At 35.4% G+C, this 20,205-nt stretch overlaps 1 protein-coding gene across 1 annotated transcript in view; it reads left to right on the top strand.

The window, feature by feature from the left end:
• The window catches only part of LOC113224949 (vacuolar protein sorting-associated protein 13B-like), a 753,925-nt gene that overhangs the window by 541,490 nt on the left and 192,230 nt on the right, over window positions 1-20,205 (top strand). The gene's annotated exons all lie outside the window — the stretch shown is intronic.

Raw genomic sequence — 20,205 nt, 5'->3', positions numbered from 1 at the left:
TATTAGTTTTTTCATTAAGAATTTTATTTCATTTTATTTTTTATTTATTTATTTTTTTGAGATCATCTTGCTCTGTTACCCAGGCCAAAGTACAGTGGTGCAATCATAGCTCACTGTAGCCTCAATCTCCTGGGCTCCAGCAGAAGTACAGTGTGCAATCATATCTCACGGTAGCCTCAATCTCTGGGCTCCAGCAGTTCTCCTGCTTCAGCCTCCCAAGTAGCTGGGACTACAGGTGTATGCCACCACGCCCAACTAGTTTTTTTTTTTTTTTTTTTTTTAGTAGAGATGAGGTCTCACTATGTTGCCCAGGCTGGTCCTGAACTCCTGAACTCAAGCAATCCTCCTTCTCAGCTTCCTAACGTGCTGGGATTACAGGTGGGAACCACTGCTCCTGGCCATTAAGAATTTAAAATAGGCTGGGCACAGTGGCCTACACCTGTAATCCCAGCATTTTGAGAGGCTGAGATGGACAGATCACTTGAGGCCAAGAATTCCACACCAGCCAAGCCAACATGGTGAAACCCTGTCTCTACTAAAAATAAAAATAAACATAAAAAGTTAACTGGCCATGGTGACACATACCTGTAGTTCCAGCTACTCCGGAGGCTGAGGCACAAGAATTGCTTGAACTGGGAGGCAAAGGTTGCAGTGAGATGAGATCGCACCACTGCGCTCCAGCTTGGGCAACAGAGCAGGACTCTATCTCAAAAAAAGAAAAGAATTTAAAACGATGATTTTACAACTGTCTTAAGATCTCTAGCAATACTCGGCAAGGCACGAATTTTAAGGAAGGAAAAATATTTATATATAGACTTTGTTGAGTATATGTGTTGTGGCATGCTAGTGTACTTATGATCCATACTACACATGGAGAAAGCCAGTCATGGATTAAACAGAGACTGAAACCATCTCCACTGACCTTGTCACTGGGGCCCAATTCTTCTTCAGCGTATTTTTCTAGTGCTGGGATTGTAAAGGTGTAGAAGTATAAAGAACTATTTCTAATCTTGATAAACTCTAGATATGGTTTTAAATACATGAAGGAAAGCAAGAAACTGAAGGATAAGCAAGTCATTAAAGTGTAGGAAGAAGCCTTTGGAGTGAGGTAATAGACTGGAGAAGTGTGAGTCCAAGTATTTGGTTAGTGAGCATGAAGTACCATATTTCATTCCATGTAAGCCACTATCAATTGTAGAAAAACATTCCATGTACCACTAAAAATGAAAAAAACATATGCTATTTACACTGTGATACAGTGCCTTTTTATTACATCAGTGTGAAGACAATTTCTGATTTCAGAGTTGTTCACACATGAAAGACCCAACACAATAAAATAGATGCAATAGGGTAAAAACATGTTAGTTCATGGAAAAGTGACAGGGGAAACTTGGATTTACTTATTTCTCAGTTTTAGTTGCACATTCGTTTTATTTTTAGGCACAGTCATTTTGCTCATTTTGGCTAGAAAATTATCTTGTAGTTTACATTTGATTGATTTGTTTGTTAAAAAAATGGAATTTGAAAGTTGATGGTAAATTAGATACAGTATTTTCAAGGCAACCAAATAAATTGAATTTTAAGACAAATGCCAATGAACAAATGAAAAATTATGTATTTACAATTCTGGCATTTAACATGACTCAGTAGTAGAAATGTGATTTTTTTTTTTTTTTTTTTTTGAGTCACAGTCTCTGTTGCCCAGGCTGGAGTGCAGTGGTGTGATCTCAGCTCACCGCAACCTCTGCCTCCCAGGTTCAAGCGATTCTTCTGCCTCAGCCTCCCTAGTAGCTGGGACTACAGGCACGCACCATCACACCCGGCTAATTTTTGTATTTTTAGTAGAGGTTGGGTTTCACCATATTGGCCAGGCTGGTCTCTAACTCCTGACTTTGTGATCCGCCCACCTTGGCCTCCCAAAGTGCCGGGATTACAGGCGTGAGCCACCGTGCCTGGCCAGAAATGTACTTTTTAAAGTAGTTGTACTTTTGTGTTTCTTAAGATACTTTTCAAAGTTGGGAATTAAATATACACAATTTCTGATTTTATGTCCATGCTATAATAGTGATAATATATTTGGAGATGTAAACTTTTAAGTAAATGAATTGAAATAGTTATTTTACAGCAGCACTTCTCAAACTTGATTCTGCATTAGAAACTTCCCTGGGGAGTTTGTTAAAATGCAAATGGTGATTTAATACTTCTAGAAGGTAGGGCTTGAAAGTCATGTCTAAAAAGCTCCCAGATAGAGTAGATGCTGTTGGTCTGGGACTGTAGTTTTTGTAGCAAGTTTTATATGGCTCTTACCAAAAATTCTTTTCAAAAAATTATACATATGACTTATCATATATGATTTTTGTTTTTAGTATCAGCCTTTGAGAGCCAAACCACAGATATTTTGGGGAACAGGACAGGGTAATGATAAAGAAAGATGAGTGGTTTTTAGAATGGTGCTTTGATTATGGAAAATCGAATATAATATCCAATGGATGATTTAAGTTCTTCAAAGTCTAAAACATTTTAAACAAAAGTACATTATTTTTATTTGAGGGAAGATTAGTTTAAATGATATATCAGCTGTGTGTGACTTCCTCTAAAACAGTAACCTAACAGCCTTTAACTGCTCCAGAATTTACTAGCTTAGACAAAAATTTTCCTACTGTAAGCAATTTGTGATTTAGAGTAGATAAGTAGATGTTATTTCATAGAGTAATTATATTATCTCACTACACAGCCAGATTGGCATGCTACTACATTAATTTAGGAATCAAATGGCTATAGGAGATAGTGAGACTTGCATACCACTAATTAAATGGGAATAACAGGACACATTAACACAGCTTTTACTATATGAATGTATTATTTTATAGATTTTGACAACTCAAGGAAATTATATTTTTTCCAGCTCCTAGGGAGGATACTATGAGGAATATCATTTATGTTGAGATTGGGCAAACAAATTCCAGCTTTATAATGTTCCCTAATAACATTCCCTTTACTTGAAGAAAAAGCATTACAAAAAAATAATAAAAGCACTACAAGTAATACTTTGTTTTTAGGTAATGTCATTGTGTTATCATTAGAAATCTTTAGCTACTATTATGTTTTTATCTGCATGCATATCTATTTAAGTATCATTCCAGAGAATGTCTTGAACTATATTACTAATTTCCATTTATTTTTTCTTGCTCTTTAATGAAAGGTGTAGTAACAATGAAAGTTATGACCCTGAATTAGCCAGGCATGGTGGTATGTGCCTGTAGTCCTTGCTACTCAGAAAGCCGAGGTGGGAGGATTGCTTGAGCCCAGGAGGTAAAGGCTGAAGTAAGCTATGATCACACTACTGCACTCCAGTTTGGGCAACAGAGTGAGACCCTGTCTCAAAAAAAAAAAAAAAAAAAAAAAGTTACAACCCTTAAAGGTAGAGGGAATACTGATTATAACTGTCTAAGCTTAAGCTTTCTTCAAAAAGATGTAAACTTCACAGCTTTTGAAATTTAGCCTTTTAGATTTATTTTGTAGGGATTATTTTCTCTAAACAAGGTGATACAAATGCTGCTCTTTAGCACTTGTTTTTAGAAAAATAATGTAGAGTTCTTGAGTATTCCCCTATTTCATCTGTTCACCTAATGGTACCTTAATAGAGCAAATGGTAGGTCCCAGCTTCTACATCAAAAACTCTTTCAAAGCTCTCCCAACCCCCCACCTTTTCCCCCTTGTACCCATTAGCAAGGTCAGTGGCTTGGAGAAACCTGGAAAACAGCAGCTACCAGAAACCCACTAGAATAATATCTCCAGCAGGTGATAGATTAGTTGGAACAAATTGGAACCATTGCAGTTCAGCAATCCTGGTTTCTTTCAAGCTGTTTTTAAAATGTCGTCATTTTAGTACACAATCTAAACCCTGCGGAACAGTCCACAGCAGGTTAATTTGAATCATATGATGTGTCACTGCCCTCAGCTGACATGAGCTCTATTCCATGTGTGAAGCCATAATAAATCCATTCCCAACCGAGGAAAATTCCCCGTGAGAAGGTGAACTATTCCAGGCCTCACACTGGTGTGCTAGCCCTCCGTAATTGAAAGCAGGGCCACCTGTTCCCAGCACAGTTAGCCTATAGAAAAAACTTAGCATTAGATCAGATACTTCTTATATTGAAAAATCAATCATACTTCTTGCAAATTCAAATTCAGCTGTGAAGTGTTTGGTATGACATCATACAGAAATGTAGGAATGTGCCCACTTGATCCCATTTTAAAAGTTTTGTTAACCATAGGATTCCTTAACTTTGAAATGTGATTTTTTTTTAATTTAATGAGAGCTGACATGTGAGAAGAAGAACTGGAAAGGGTGCAGATTTTTCTAATTAACTCGGGGTTATTTGCAAAAACATTTGAGCCCTCTGGTATTTTTTTCATTGTTCTTTCACAAATTTTTGAGCCACTGTCATTGTAGCCATGAAATGACATTTAAATGACAGTAAAGAACAAAAATGCTACATTGGGAAAACATTCCCAAGTCATTTATATTTTATTATAAATTAATGCTTAGCATGCCACATTCATCATATAATTTAAATAACATGGTTATATCAAACACAGGACAATTAATGCAATTTCACATTTCTTTTAGTGTAGTATACATAGTGTCTATATTTGAAATGCATGGCCACTGGTCTTTTTCTCCTAATGGAATCACTTCTTTAGTTTCACCTTGTTTAACTCATTCATTAATTTACCTGTCTAGTTTTCAGTGTTTCTGATTTCATTCTGGCTTCGGATTGGTTTCATCTCTGGTTTTATTTTATTTTGATTTTAAAAACCTGTTGACTTGAATTGATTATAATCCTGTTTTGAAGACAGTTTTCTCCTTCTATTGTATGGATTAATGTAACTGTTTTATAGGTTACAATGATTTTAATTTCTACTTTAAAATAATTCCTAAACATCCTTAAACAAATGCATTTCCACAAACCGCTCTGATTTGAATGAAAATTTGTACTTAAATGCTGTAAAATAGTAAAAGAGTTCTTAGGTACAGTAACACACCGTTCGAGTAAGTTTGTTTATATGAACATAAAGTAGAAATTTTAGGTTGTTTACCCCCATGTTTTTACCTTTCTTGGTTAACCCTGCTTTTATGTTATCACTGAATTTATTACTCAGTGGGGATCAATTCAGACATATCTGAAGGTAACTGATTCCAGAGGATTAAGATACCTGGAAAAGATTAATCAAATAGTGTCTTGATTTTTCTGGAGTAGAAAATGAAGAATAAATAATATAATTTTTTAATCTTTAAAATTTTTTTCAATCACAAATTTCAAATGGATTTTTGGTTACCTACTTCAAGCTTTATTGAGGTATAATTGACAAATAAAAATTATAAACATTTAAGGTGTACAATGCGATGTTTTGATAAATGTGTCATTGAGAATTACCATATTCAAGCAAATTAACATATTTATCACCTCACATACTTACAACTTTTTATTTGTGGTAAGAACCCATATGATCTCTTCTTTTACCAAGTTTTAAGTATATAATACAGTAGTATTTATTAATTTTAGTCATAACGCTGTAGATTAGATCTCTAGAGCTTATACGTCCTGCAAAACTGAAACTTTGTACCCATTCACCAACCTCTCCATATTTTCCCTTCCCCCAGCCCCGGCAACGAACATTCTAATGTCTCCTTTTATAAGTTTGACGTTTTTAGATTCCACACATAAATGAAATCATGCAGTTTTTGTCTATTTCTGTTTGGTTTATTTCATTTAGCATAATGTCTTCAAGTTCATCCATATTGTCTCAAATGGCAGGATTTCAATCTTTTTAAGGGGTGAATACTATTCTATTGTGAATATGTACCACATTTTCATCCCCTATTCATCCATTGATGAATACTTAGGTTGATTCTACATCTTGACTATTATGAATTCTGCTGCAATAAACATAGGAGTCCAAATATATCTCTTCGGCACACTGGTTTCATTTCCTTTGGATCTATACCCATTAGTGCTTCCAATTCATGATCTATACTGGATCATATGGTAGTTATATTTTTAATTGATTGAGGAATCTCCATACTGTTTTCCATAATGGCTGTACCAATCTGTATTCCCACCAATAACGTGCAAGGATTTCCTTTTCTCCACATCCTTGCCAACACTTGTTATGTTTTGTCTTTTTGATAATAGCCATTCTAGCAGGAATGGTGTCTTTCATGGTTTTGATTTGTATTTCTCTGATGGTTAGTTATACTGAGCACTTTTTCTTATACCTGTTGGCCATTTGTATGTCCTCTTTTGAGAAATGTCTGTTTAGGTCTTTTTCCTATTTTTAAAATTTGATTCTTTGTCTACTTGCTATTGAGTTGTTTGAATTTCTCATGTATTTTAGACATTAACCTCTTATATAGTTTACAAATATTTTCTCCCATTCTGTGGGTTATCTTAATACTATTGGTTGTTTTCATTGCTAGGCAGAAGCTTTTTAGCTTGTTGTAATCCTGTTTTTGCTTTTGTTGCTGGTACTTTTCAGATAATATCCAGAAAATCACTGTCCAGACGAATGTCATAGAGCTTTTCCGCTATGTTTTCTTCTAGTAATTTCATAATTGTTGGCCTTATTACATTGAAGTCTTCAGTCTATTTTGAGGTTTTTGGGTTGGTTTGTTTGTGTTTTTTGTTTTTTGAGTGACAGAGTCTCACTGTGTTACCTAGGCTGGAGTGCAGTGGTGTGACCACGGCTCACTGCATCCTCGAATTCCTAGTGTCAAGGGATCCTCCTGCCTCAACCCCCCAAGTTTAGTTGACTTTTGTACATAGTGAGAGATACGGATCGACTTTTATTCTTCTGCATGGGCTATCTAGCTTTCCCAACAGCATTTATTGAAGAGACCATCCTTTCCCCATTTTGTGTTCTTGACACCTTTGTTGAAAACTAATTAGCTAATACATGCATTTCTTTCTGGGTTCTCTATTCTGTTCCGTTGGTTTATGTGCCTGTTTTTATGCCAGTACTATACTGTTTTGGTTATAGTTTTATAGTATATTTTTTGAAGTCAGACAGTGTGATGCTTCTAGGTTTGTTCCTTTTGCTCAGGATTGCTTTGGCTATTCAGGGTCATTTATGATTCCACATAAATTTCAGGATTGCTTTTTCTATTTCTGTGAAGAATGTTTTTGATATTTTAATAGGAGTTTCATTGAATCTGTAGATCAATAGCATGGGCACATCAATAGCATGGGTAGGATGGACATTTCAATAATATTAATTCTTCTAATTCATGAACACAGGGTATCTTTCCATTGATGACCATTTTATAGTTTTCAGTGTACAGATTTTTCACTTCCTTGGTTAAATGTATTCCTAAGTATTTAATAATTTTTTAGCTATTATGAAATGAGATTGTTTTCTTATTTCTTCTTCAGTTCTCTGTTAGTGTATAATGTTCTTCTCTGTTAGTGTGTAGAAATGCTATGGGTTTTTGTATGTTGATTTTTAATCATGCAAATTCACTGAATTCTAACAGTTTTTAGAATGTATTCTAACAGTTTTCTGGTCAAGTTTTTAAGGTTTTCTATATATAAGAAAACCTTAAATGTTACAAGGTTATCTGTGGAGACAATTTAAATTCACCTTTTCTTATTTGGATTCCTTTTATTTCTTTCTCTTGCCTAATTGCTTTGTCTAGGACTTCCAATACTATGTGGAATAACAGTGGTGAGAATGGCCATTCTTGTAGGATTCTAGATTTTAGAGAAAAAGCTTTCAACTTTTCCCTGTTCAATATGATGTGACCTGTGAATCTGTCACATATGGCCTTTATTGTGTTATGGCATGTTCCTTCTATACCTAATTTTTTGAGAGTTCTTATCAAGAAGGGATTTTGAATCTTGTCAAATGCTTTTTCTGTATCTATTGAAATGATCATATGCTTTTTGTCCTTCATTCTGTTAATGTGATGTATCACATTTATTGATCTGCATATGTTGATTATCCCTGTGATGATGCCCACTTGATCACGAGTAGATTTTTAATGTGTTTTAAATTCAGTCTACTACTATTTTGTTGAGGGTTTTTACATCTATGTCCATCCTGGATATTGGCCTGAAGTTTTCGTTTTTTGGCATGTCTTTGTCTGGTTTTCATATCAGGGTAATACTGGCCTATAGAATAAATTTGGAAATATTTCCCTCTCTTCAGTTTTTTGGAAGAGTTTGAGAAGAATTGGTGGTATTACACATTTAAGTACTGAATAGAATTCAGTGGTGAAGCCATTGGACCCTGGGGGTTTTTTTTGATGGGAGACTTTTTATTACTGATTCTGTCTCCATACTCATTATTGGTTTGTTCAGATTTTCTGTTTCTTCATTATCTATTCTTGGTAGATTGTATGTGTCCTGGAATTTATTCATTAGATTATTCATGTGTTGGCATATAATTATTCATATTATTTCCTAAGGATTCTTTATATCAGTTGTAATGTGTACTGTTTCATCTCCGATTTTATTTATTTGAGTCTTCTCTTTTTTGTTCTTAGTCTAGCTACAGGTTTGCCTGTTTTTTTCAAAAGATCAGTTGTTTCTTTGATCCTTTCTATTATTTTTGTAGTCTCTATTTAATTCATTTCTGCTCTGATCTTTATTTTATTTCCCTCCTTCTACTAATTTGGAGCTTTGTTTGTTCTTGTTTTTTTAGTTCCTTGTGTTGTAATGTTAGTTTATTTTAGCTCTTTCTTCATTTTTACTGTAGGTATTTACTGCTAAAAACTTCCCCTCTTAGAACTGCTTTTGCTATATCCTTTAGGTTTAGGTATATGCTGTTTCCATTTCATATTGTCTCAAGAAATTTTTAAATTTTTCTTTTAATTTCTTCATTGATTCATTGATCATTCAGGAGCATGTTGTTTAATTTCCATGAACTTGTGAATTTTCTGAAGTTCTTCCTGTTATTGATTGCTAGTTTTATACCATTGTTGTCAGAAAAGATACTGGATATGACTGCAGTCTTAAATTTGTTAAAACTTGTGGCCTAATATCTGATCTGTCTTGGAGGATGTTCTATGTGCAATTAAGCAGCATGTGTATTCTGCAGCTTTTGGATGGAGCATTCTGTATATGTTTGTCAGGTTCAAATGTTCTAGAGTGCAGTTTAAGTCTGATGTTTCCTGTTTAATTTTCTGTCTGGATGATCTACCCACTGCCGTAAGTAAAGTGTTAAAGGCCTCCACTATTATTAAATTGCAGTCTATGCCTGATGCTCCCTGATGCTGGATTAATATTTGCTTTATATATTTAGATGCTCCAGTATTGGGTACCTATATACTACAATGTTATGCCATCTTGCTGAACTAACCCCTTTGTCATTATATAAGGACTTGCATTATCTCTTTTTACAGTTTTTTACTTAAAGTCTGATATAAGTATAGCTACTTTTGGTCTTTTTTGGTTTCCATTTGCATGGAATATCTTTTTTCATTCCTTCACTTTTAACCTATGTGTGTTCTTATAAGTGAATTGAGTCTCTTGTAAGCAGTATATAGTTGAGTGTGTTTTTATAATCTATTAATTTGCTCTTTCTTTTCATTGGTGAATGTAAGCCATTTACATTCAAGGTAATTATTGAAAGGTAAGGACTAAATGCTGCCATTTTGTCAATTGTCTTCTGGTTGTCTTATGGACTCTTCGTTCCTTCCTGTCACTGTCTTTCTTTGTGGTTAAGTACGTTTTCTCTATTGGTATGTTTTGATTTCTTGCTTGTTAATTTTTTGTGTATCTACGTGGTTACCATGAGGGATATCAAAAAAATCTTATAGTTATAACAGGTTATTTTAAGCTAATAACAACTTATCGTTGATTACGTACACAAAAAAAACCTCTACTCTTACACTCCACTACCTCCCTCCACATTTTGAATATGTTATTTCAAAATTTATGTATTTGTATATTGTATATTCCTTAACAAATTAGTATCATTAATATTTTTATCTTTGAAACTTTACGCTAAAGATATAATTTACGCACCATCATTACAATATTAGAATAGTCTGCATTTGATGGTATACTTTTACCAGCGAGTTTTATACTTTCAGATGTTGTTCTGTTATTATCATCCTTTTCTTTCAGCTTGAAAAACTCTCCTTAGCATTTCTTGTAATGCAGGTCTCTTGGTGATTAACTCCCTCAGCTTTTGTTTGTCCAGTAAAGTTGTTATCTCTCTTTCATTAAAGGACAGCTTTGCTAGCTGCAGTATTCTTGGTTTGCAGGTTAGTTCGTTTGTTTTCCAGCTCTTTGAATGTATCATCCCACTCTCCCCTGGCCTGTAAGAATTCTTCTCTGTTGAGAAGTCTGCTGCTCAGTGTATTAGAATGTACTTCTGTATTCTTTGCTTCTTTTTTCTTGCTGATTTCAGGATCCTGTCTTTGTCTTTGATCTTTGATAGTTTGATTATAATTTGTCTTTGGGTAACCTTACTTGGATTGAATCTGATTGAAGACCTTTGACCTTCTTATACCTGGATATTTATATATTTCTCCAGGTTTGGAAAGGGTTCTGCTATTCTTTATTTGCATATGCTTTCTACCCCTTTGTCTATCTCTATTCCCTCTTGAATACCAGTGACCAAGAATTTGCCCTTTTGATGCTCCCATGAATCTTGTAAGCTTTCTTCATTCCTTTACTGTATATTTTTTGGCTGTATATTTTCAAATAATCTGTCTTTGAGTTCATAGATTGTTTCTTCTGCTTGATCAATTCTGCTGTTTATATTCTCTTTTGCATCTTTCATTTAGTTCATTGTATTTTTCAGCTGTGGAATTTCTGGGTTTTTAAAAAATTGTTCTTTCAATCTCTTAAATTTCTCATTCTGGTCACTTACTGTTTTTCTTATGTTGTTGAATTGTTTATTTTCTTGAAGCTTATTGATTTTCCCTAAAGCACTTATTTTGAGTTATTTGTCAAGCAGTTCATATATCTCTATTTTTGGGGGGTCGGTCACTAGCACTCTATTTTCTTTGGTGATGTCATGTTTATAGTTTTTTTTTTTTTTTTTTTTATTCTTGTGGTCATGCATCAATGTCTGGACATTGAAGAAGTATGTTCTTATTCTAGTCTTTGCAATCTGGCTTTGTCTGGGAATGCCCTTCAACAGTAAGCCTGTCTGGAACTTTTTGGTCATGTTGTCTGGCATTGTCCCTAAATCCATGATTGCCACAGCCATCGAAGCTTTAGAGGGCACCCTACACTCAGGCCTGCCACACCAGCCCAACACCAGGATGGAATCCCATGGCCACCAAGGTTGGCACAGTGCTGGGGCATACTCAAAGCCCATGGCCATTCAGGTTTGTCTGAAACCAAAGGCCTTGTAGACAGCTGGTAGTGATTCAGGCCAGTGATCAAGTCTATTTCACAGAGGCTATGGTATCCTGCCCACCACTGGGACAGGTCAAGAGGCTCAGTACATTGGTACTGACCTAAATAAGGGGCTATAGGAGTCTGCCTGATGCTGGCTTTTACTATGGCAGACCCAGAGGTGGAGACCAAGACAAAGTCCTCCATTCACTTCCTTCAAGTTCCCCCAAGCAGATAGTATCTCTCTGAATTTGCTACTTGGAGATAGGGGAGAGTTGACACAGGGAATGTCTTTCCTACCCTCTTAAGTACATCTTTTCATATTATTATGATATAACCAGGTACTGTGATCTCTCACCTCATTTCTTTAGCTCTTGTGAGGGTATTTTCTTGTGTGGATAGTTGTTCAAAATGATGTTGCTATGAGGGGATGATCGCTGAAGAGTCCTATTCCACCATCTTGCTCCACCCTCATAATATAATTTTTAAATGCAAGAAGATTCAAAGCAAAATAAAATATTTTAAGAAGCTAATTTTGGGCTGGGTGTGGTGGGTCACGCCTGTAATCCCAGCACTTTGGGAGGCTGCCATGGGTGGATCACCTGAGGTCAGGATTTCGAGACCAGCCTGGCCAACATGGGCAAAACCCCATCTCTACTAAAAATACAAAATTAGCTGGGTGTGGTGGTGCACGCCTGTAATCCCAGCTACTTGGGAGGCTGAGGCAGGAGAATCGCTTGAACCCAGAAGGCAGAAGTTGCAGTGAGCCGAGATCGTGCCATTGCACTTCAGCCTGGGCAACAAGAACAAAACTCCATCTCAAACAAGAAAAAAAGAAGAAGCTAATTTTAATAATTTATTTATTTTAATCTTGCCCAAAATATCATTTTTAAATGATATTTAATCCTCTGCTGCTTCTCTCTTGCCAGAAATTGAGCTAAGGCCTATACCTTAATCATGAGAGTCCTGCCTCTATCTTAATTCAGTTTTACAGCCATACTAGCAGGCTATCTTCTACATTTAAGAAATGTAAACTAGTTAGTGAAACTGTAAGGACCTTGACTTTTACGTTTCCTGAATTTTATGGTTCCAATTTCCAGTGTCAGCACAATATTATCACAGTTTGTTTTCTCTGTGATCTATCAAATGAAACAGTAAACTTGATGTCAGAATGTCAACTAGGGAATGGACCACGAATTTTAAAATAGGGAAAAGTCTTTCATTATTTCAACTTTTGTTTTTAAACTATAACTTTTATTTTAGGAAGAAATGAGAAAAATTACCCGGCTGAAATGGTGCCCTCAAGGGATCACACCTCTGAACGACTTGGCTAAGTAATAGAACTCAAGGAGTCACAGAGGCTGGTTGGGCAGGTGGCAAGGAGGTAGGGGCTGGTACTAGGTCTCACGCAGGGCAGTCAGTAGAGTAGCAGTTATTTAGATTTTTTTTTATTTCTTCATGTAGCCTAATTCTGTTAGAATTATTTCTTCTACAGAAAAGAATGAGAGTAATTGGGAAATATCTTCCTAGAAACATGGAGTAAGCCCAGTAAGAAGAGATAAAGAACATTGTCTGGCTTATCCTAACTCTAACTTTCCAACTTTCTGCCTGCAGTTCTTTTTTTCCTAACTCTCCAGCCCCATGCCTTTCCATTGACACAGTCTTGAGCCTTCCTTTCTTATCCCTGTGCAATAGTCTCTTTTATGTTGACAACTCCCAAATGCAGCTCTTTTGACTTAATATTTAACTCTAAGACTATTTCTACATATGAGTATTAGGTATGCTTTGTTATTTAAACATGTTCACAGTAAATTAAGTCATTTTCTTTCTTCTCTCTCCTTGCTCACTTCTTCTTTTAGCATAGTCTTCAAACTTTTTTTACAACTGCTGATGATAGGAAAAATTTTCTGGTCATGTCCTCTCCCAATTTACTACCATCTTTAGGCCATTCTTATTTTTATTTCAAGTACTTCTACTTTTTTCTTTGAAATAGTCCTCCATTATGCCTGCTACTTCTCTGGTGTAGGTTTAATCCTTGATTACTTCCTCATTCTGTTTCCTGGTAGCACTAACTTCAGATTCTCTTATTTACTCAATAATGCTGTCTTCTATGCCCTTGCTAGACTTGCCTCTCCTGCCAAATTTATTTGAATCTTAACTACCTCCCTTCCTCAGTTAATCCAGTCAAAACTCTCCTCAGTCCCCAACCCTCTGTGCTCCTGTCCACTGTATTTCTTACATATAAATTGCTTATTTGGCTTAATCTGATTCAGGATTTTTTTTAAGCAAAACTGTTTTACAAGATGTTTTGTATCGCTCAATCAGGAGGCATATAATGTCCAAAGCTCTCTCTTTTTGTGATGCTAGCACCCATTGGTGCTCAATGCCTAAATTTATTGGAGGTTGTAAATAGTAATATTCTAATTCTAGCATTCCTTTTCCATGTATTAGCTGGCATACTTCTTTGAAGAGAAACATTCCCCAACCTACTATTTGAGTATTCAGTAGTATTGCTCATTCAAAAAGGCAGGATAAATGCTTAATTCTTTCCCTTTATTTATCCCTTTTCAAAAATGAGTTCATTCTCTAGCATATTTGAATGGTGGCCAGTTAGTTGATGTTGTTTGGTATTGTTTTGAACTCATTATTTTTAATGATTCTCAAGTTGTCTCACCATTGGCAGTGAGAACCTCTATAAACTGGCTTCTCTATGTTTTAAACTTTGTTGTTTTCTTAGTCTGGAATTCTTACACCCTTTTTCTTTGCCCACTCTAATTCTGAGCTGCCATTACATTAGCCTAAGTCTTGTTTTCTTCTGGAATAGTTTCCCTTTCATTTCCATTCATGCTGATCTCTCCTTTTTTCATAAACAGATTGGTAATAACATTTTCACTAAATTTATCTCAAAACAACATTTGGCTGTTTCTAAAAATCATATATGTCTTCAAGGATGAGTATATGCCATCACTGAAATAGTAAAACCAACAAAGGAAGACATAGGTACCAAAAAAGGTACAAAATTGTTGGAGTAGTGGAATATAGTTAGCCCTTATGGTTATTACTAAGAGGGAGCGAAACTTATTTTGATGAGTTTAGTTTAGTACATTTACTTTAGAAATCGGTGCAATTACCCTATAATTAGAATGTTTGTATTGTGATTTGGGGAGGATAATGAAATTTAGAAAGTCAATGCTTGATCATAAAAATATGTTTCTGAGTAATTTTGCTAGTAGTGATGATGCCCAGATCCCATTGATAAGTATCATGAACTGCTGCTGACTTATTCAGGTCAAGAACCTTTCATTTCATGTCTCTAAGCTTCCTCATAGCACATAAGACAGCATATAGCCTGTTCCACTTTGTATACCGTCATTAATTAAAGCACACATGTCTGCCATCACTGAGGTCTTTACACGTCACACCTTCAATGGAGAGCACATTGATCTCATTGTCATGGGCAGCTTTCCAGGTTTTCTAGCTCTTATACCTGTGAATACTCCGTCTCCCTTGTCCACTGTCATCATGAATACCTTTACTTGAACACTGTAACAAAAATCTGAATTTCAATTGCTGAATAAGAGAAAAAAGTACTATGACCTAGTAATATTTTTTACCAGAGTTATTATAATACATAAGGTCAACCTTGATTATGGGTTTGTTAATTCTGTGTTTTGCATTTACTAAGATGGTGAATAAAAACATCATTTCTATGTCTGTACATAGCCGCCCATGTATGCACTGAATGTTTTCTTGTAAGCCTTGCTTGTCTAAAAACTTTTTTATCTTTTGCAAATAGAATTCCAAAGGAAGAAACACTTAACAAAGAAGTTTTCTTTCATAAATGTTATGATTTGAGTATAACAAGCCATATTGAATTCATTGGGTTTTTGGTAATAGATTTCATAATACATCATAAATGTAAGTAATATGATGACTAATGGGTCAAGTAAAGTTGGAACGTTTTAAATGAGAAAAGAGCTGGAACAGTTCTCAGGAAACTTTTCCAGTTGATGTTTGGTCCCCCACAAGGTGTGCATTAACATAAACTTATGGGAATCACCTCTGGGGCTTGAATTCCCTCTCTGATTTCATTATTACAATATGATACTTTTCCTTTCACTATTAAGTCATCCTCTAAGATGATAGGAGCATAAAGTAAGTATAATTTATTTGCATTTGTCTAATCTTTTAACTCGATAGTCATTCCATCATTCTGTTTCCTGGTAGCTGTTCAGAAAGTTTTGAAGGGTAATTAGGATCTAATAATTGGCAGGCATGGGTTTACTTGAAGATACAGAATATGTTCTGAAAATTGTGAGAAATTAGATCTGGCAGAGAAATAGATGACTCAGCTGGGATATTCTCTATTACTGCATATTCCTAAAATCAAAACTTTGAAAATAATCCATTTATTAAAGTTCAATGAGGATTATAATACAATTCTAAACTCTTAAACATAAGAATCCGATAATAATTGGAATAAAATTTACAGTAACAGTCTGTGCCTGGTTCCCTATCCAGTTATATTTCCAGTTCCTGTAAAACATTATTCTTTATAGCTCCCAGTGTATCTCTGTTGAATAAAACTGTTCTAGTCCATTTCTTTAATGTTTTATCTTAATGATCAGATTAATATTTATATCAATTTTTTAAAAGTATCAAAAAACAGAAAATGTGGATTGCTCAATTTTTACTTTTATTTTTTAAGTTGAAAAATACCAGGCACTATTTTTGCATATTTTTTTCTACTTGTAAAAATAATCTTCCTGTCATTAGACTGAAAATATTTGCAATGAAGACTAATTTTCTCCCAAAAAACTGGCTAGATCAAGGATGTGAAAGTTCAGAGAAACATATTGATGAACTTTATACAACAATAAATGGTGCTGTTTCACTTGTGATGGTTCTCATTCTGGTGCATGCCTCCTGTCTTTTGGTGGACCTGGTACTTTTGAAAGGAATACCTAGTATTACGATATAGCCTAATTTCAACTCTGCTTTTTTGGTTCTTGGCCTATCATCTTGTCCAACTTGCCCAAATGGGACTGCCCTAGCCACTCTGTTCATACATTGCACAGAATGTGTTTTGCAAGAAATATGGCTCAGCGCTGTCTCTATGTGGTTCATTCCATCCAGGGTGAGGGACTTTGTGGCCTACTAACTAACGTACGTCTTGTACAGAGGTTGCACTGTATGCCCTGTATGGAAACAAATATACAAAAAACATTTGAAAAGTGAATTACTTAAATGTCTTAAATAACAATTTGTTTCTTATTAAGCCTTAACAGAATCATTTGAGTCTAGGAGTTTGAGGCTGCAGTGAGCTAGGATAATGCCACCGCACTCCAGCCTGGGCATGAGAGCAAGACCCTGTCTTGAAAAATAAATAAATAAGTTAACATAGCAATTGTTTGGGAATACATATAGCTCTACTAGATTTTCAGACTTTCTAAAAACTTTCATCAACTGCTGCTCAGTGACTGAGGGATTACATTTGTAATCCTAAATTACTAAATTTAAGGTAATCAAAAGAATGCAGTTTTGATACATAAAAACCCTTTTGACATAACCTTATAGGAAAGATAGATCAAGTGACCAAGTGTCCAAATAAGTAACTCTCCCCTACCAATCCACTGCTCTGAGAAAGGGTCATCCAGAAACCAGCACCACAAAAAGTTAACATTAAAAATTCACTGTTCAAATGCACAAAACAAAATAAATCTATAAAAGATTTAAATAATTAAACTTTTCAAGTGATGTTTTTTCAATCATCCTGTGGTATTTTTATGCTGCTGAAGTTATTAAAGTTTAAAAGCACACTGAGACTTTTGGGACAAACTATGAGAGACAGAGATCCAAGATTGCTTCAGATTTTCTTGTTGCTAAAATATTTAGTCCTGTCCAAGCATAGTGGCTCACACTTTGATCCCAGCAGTTTGGGAGGCCAAGATGGGCAGATTGCTTGAGACCAGGAGTTTGAGACCAACCTAGCCAACATGGCAAAACCTCATTCTTCTAAAGATACAAAAAATTAGCCAGGCATGGTGGCACATGCATGTAATCCCAGCTTCTGGGATCTAAAAATTACGTTATTTTCTCTTTGCTGAGTTATAATACTTTTTTTATATTTTTTTGACACAAATCTTTTGTCAGATATGTAATTTGCAGATATTTTCTCCCAGTACATAGCTTCTCTTTTCATTCTCTTAACACTACCCATTACAGAGCAAAAGTTTTTAATTTGATGAAGTCCAACTTACACATTTTTAAAATAAATTATGCCTTTTTGGTTATCATGTATAAGAGACTCAGTACAGAGTCTCTCTGTACTGAGCTGCCTGAAGCTGGGGCTAGGGAAGGTAACACAAGCACTGTGGCCACCACAATGCTGTTGGCCACTGTGCTGAGTCATACCTGAAGCCAGCACAGCACTGGGCCTCACCCAAGGCCCATGATAACCCCTGCCTGGCTATCCGCCTGTCTTCACTCAAGGTCCTAGGGCTCTATAACCTGCCAGGCTTGTGTCCTTCCCTACAGGGCAGTGAAATTTCTCTGGTCCCAGGTACATCCAGAGATGCTGTCCAGGAGCCAGGGCCTGGAGTCAGAAACCTTAGGAATCTACTTGGTGCTCCATTCTACTGAGAATGAGCTGGCATCCAAGCCACAACTCTAAGACTTGAAGATTTTCTCCTGTTTTCTTCTTTAAAGGCTTTCTAATTTTACATTTTATATTTAAATCCATGATTCATTTTGAGTTAATTTTTGTATACCATATGAAACAAGTTGAGTTTAAGGTACTTTTTTTTTCGTATACAGATGTTCAACACCATCTGTAAACTACCTTTCTCCATTGAACTGTCTTTGCACCTATTTTAAAAATCAACTAATAATTGTTTGGACCCTATTTCTGGACTCTGTTCTGTTCCACTGAGGTACATATATATTCCTTCTCCAAAACTGTACTATCTTGATCCTAATAGCTGATAGTAAGTCTTAAAATCAGGTAGTTTGAGCCCTCCAGTGTTGTTATTCTTTCTCAAAAATGTTTTGGTTATTCTAGTTCCTTTGCTTTACTATGTAAATTTTAGAATCAGCTTTTCTATATTTAAAATAAATATTTCTGGGATTATTATTGGAATTGTGTGAAATCTACAGATCTGGAAGAAACTGATACATTTACTATGTTGTCTGCCTTCCAGTTCATGAATATGGTATGTGTATGGTATGTCTCTCTATTTATGTTGGTCTTTTAAAATTTATTATCAGCATTTTGTAGTTTTCAGCATACAGATCCTATGACCGTTTGATTAGATTTATACCTGTGTTCCTTTTATTTGGATACGTTATAAATACTATCTTTTATTTTAAGGCTTTTTTGTTAGTTTATAGAAACTCAATTGATTTTTGTGTGATGATCTTGTGTTCTAAAACTGCCAAACTCACTTATTAATTCTAGGAGCTTTTCTGTAGATTCTTGTTGGGTTTTCTACATGGACAATTATGTCATCTGCAGATTGGCATTGTTTTCTTTGTTATTTATGCCCTTTTTTCTTGCCTTGTTGCACTGTCTATGATTTCCAATACTATGTTGAGTATGAATAATAAGAATAGACATCCTTGCCTTGTTTCTGTTCTTAGGGGGAAAGCATTCATTTCTTCATAATGATGATGTTAAGTTTAGGCTTTTCATATATAGCCTTTATCACGTTAAGTTTCCTTCTATTGATAGTTTGCCTAGAGTTATTATGAATGGATATTGAATTTTTCAAAAATGTTTTCTGCATCAATTGATACTATCTTTGTTATTGTTGTAAACTGTTAACAGTTTTACATTGATTGACCAAGGCTTGTAGGACAACCCCTATTTCGGCTGTGGTACATCATTAGTTCTGTATGCTGATGGATTTGATTTGCTAAATTTTTTGAGGATTTTTATGTCTCTTCTTGAGGAATATCCATGTACATTGTTTTTTATACTTTCTCCATCTACTTTTGGTATCCGTAATGACGGTTTCATAAAATGAATTCAGAAGTATTCTCTCCTGTTTCCTGGAGGACAGGGGAATGAAGAAAAGAAAGAAGGAAAACAATAGATTTCCCTAGTTCCCCTGAGCATTAGGAGATTCCCTCACACTCCTTGAAGCCAGAAATAGAGGGCCTCTCCTTGTACTCTCTCTATCTCCACATGATATCCACTTCTGGACTTTGGGCTGCCATTCGTCTAGAATAAGGAGGTAGGGGAGGAAAAATTAGAAACTCCTCACCATTTTGGTAGTATTTTGAATTCTAGTCTTCTTCTTCAATCTACTTGTTACCATATACTTTTCAGAATTCTCAAATAGCTGCTCTGTGTAGGTTTTATACCTGGTTTATTGCCAGATTTGTAACTGCATTCAGTGGAAGAGACAGGTTCCGTCATTCCTAGAACTTTGAAATAATTTTTAAAAAGAAGGAGTAGGCAACTAACATCATTAGATGTTTGTTTGTTTTTTGGAATTTTTGCTTGTTTGTTTGTTTTTTGTTTTGAGACAGAGTCTCGCTCTGTTGCCTAGGCTGGAGTGCAGTGTCATGATGTCGGCTTACTGCAACCTTTGCCTCTCAGGTTCAAGCAATTCTCTGCCTCAGCCTCCCAAGTAGCTGTGATTACAGGCACCCACCACCACACCTGGCTAATTTTTTGTATCTTTAGTAGAGATGGGGTTTCACCATCATGGCCAGACTGATCTTGAACTCCTGACCTTGTGATCCACCCGCCTTGGCCTCCCAAGGTGCTAGGATTACAGGCATGAGCCACCGTGCCTGGCCCCATTAGATGTTTTTAAGATATATTAGATATTTTTCCTTTGGG

This window comes from Piliocolobus tephrosceles, chromosome 7 (genome assembly GCF_002776525.5).
Source record: "Piliocolobus tephrosceles isolate RC106 chromosome 7, ASM277652v3, whole genome shotgun sequence".
Classification (NCBI taxonomy): domain Eukaryota; kingdom Metazoa; phylum Chordata; class Mammalia; order Primates; family Cercopithecidae; genus Piliocolobus; species Piliocolobus tephrosceles.
Note: the sequence above shows the minus strand (reverse complement) of the source record. Positions and strands in the feature narration are given on the sequence as shown.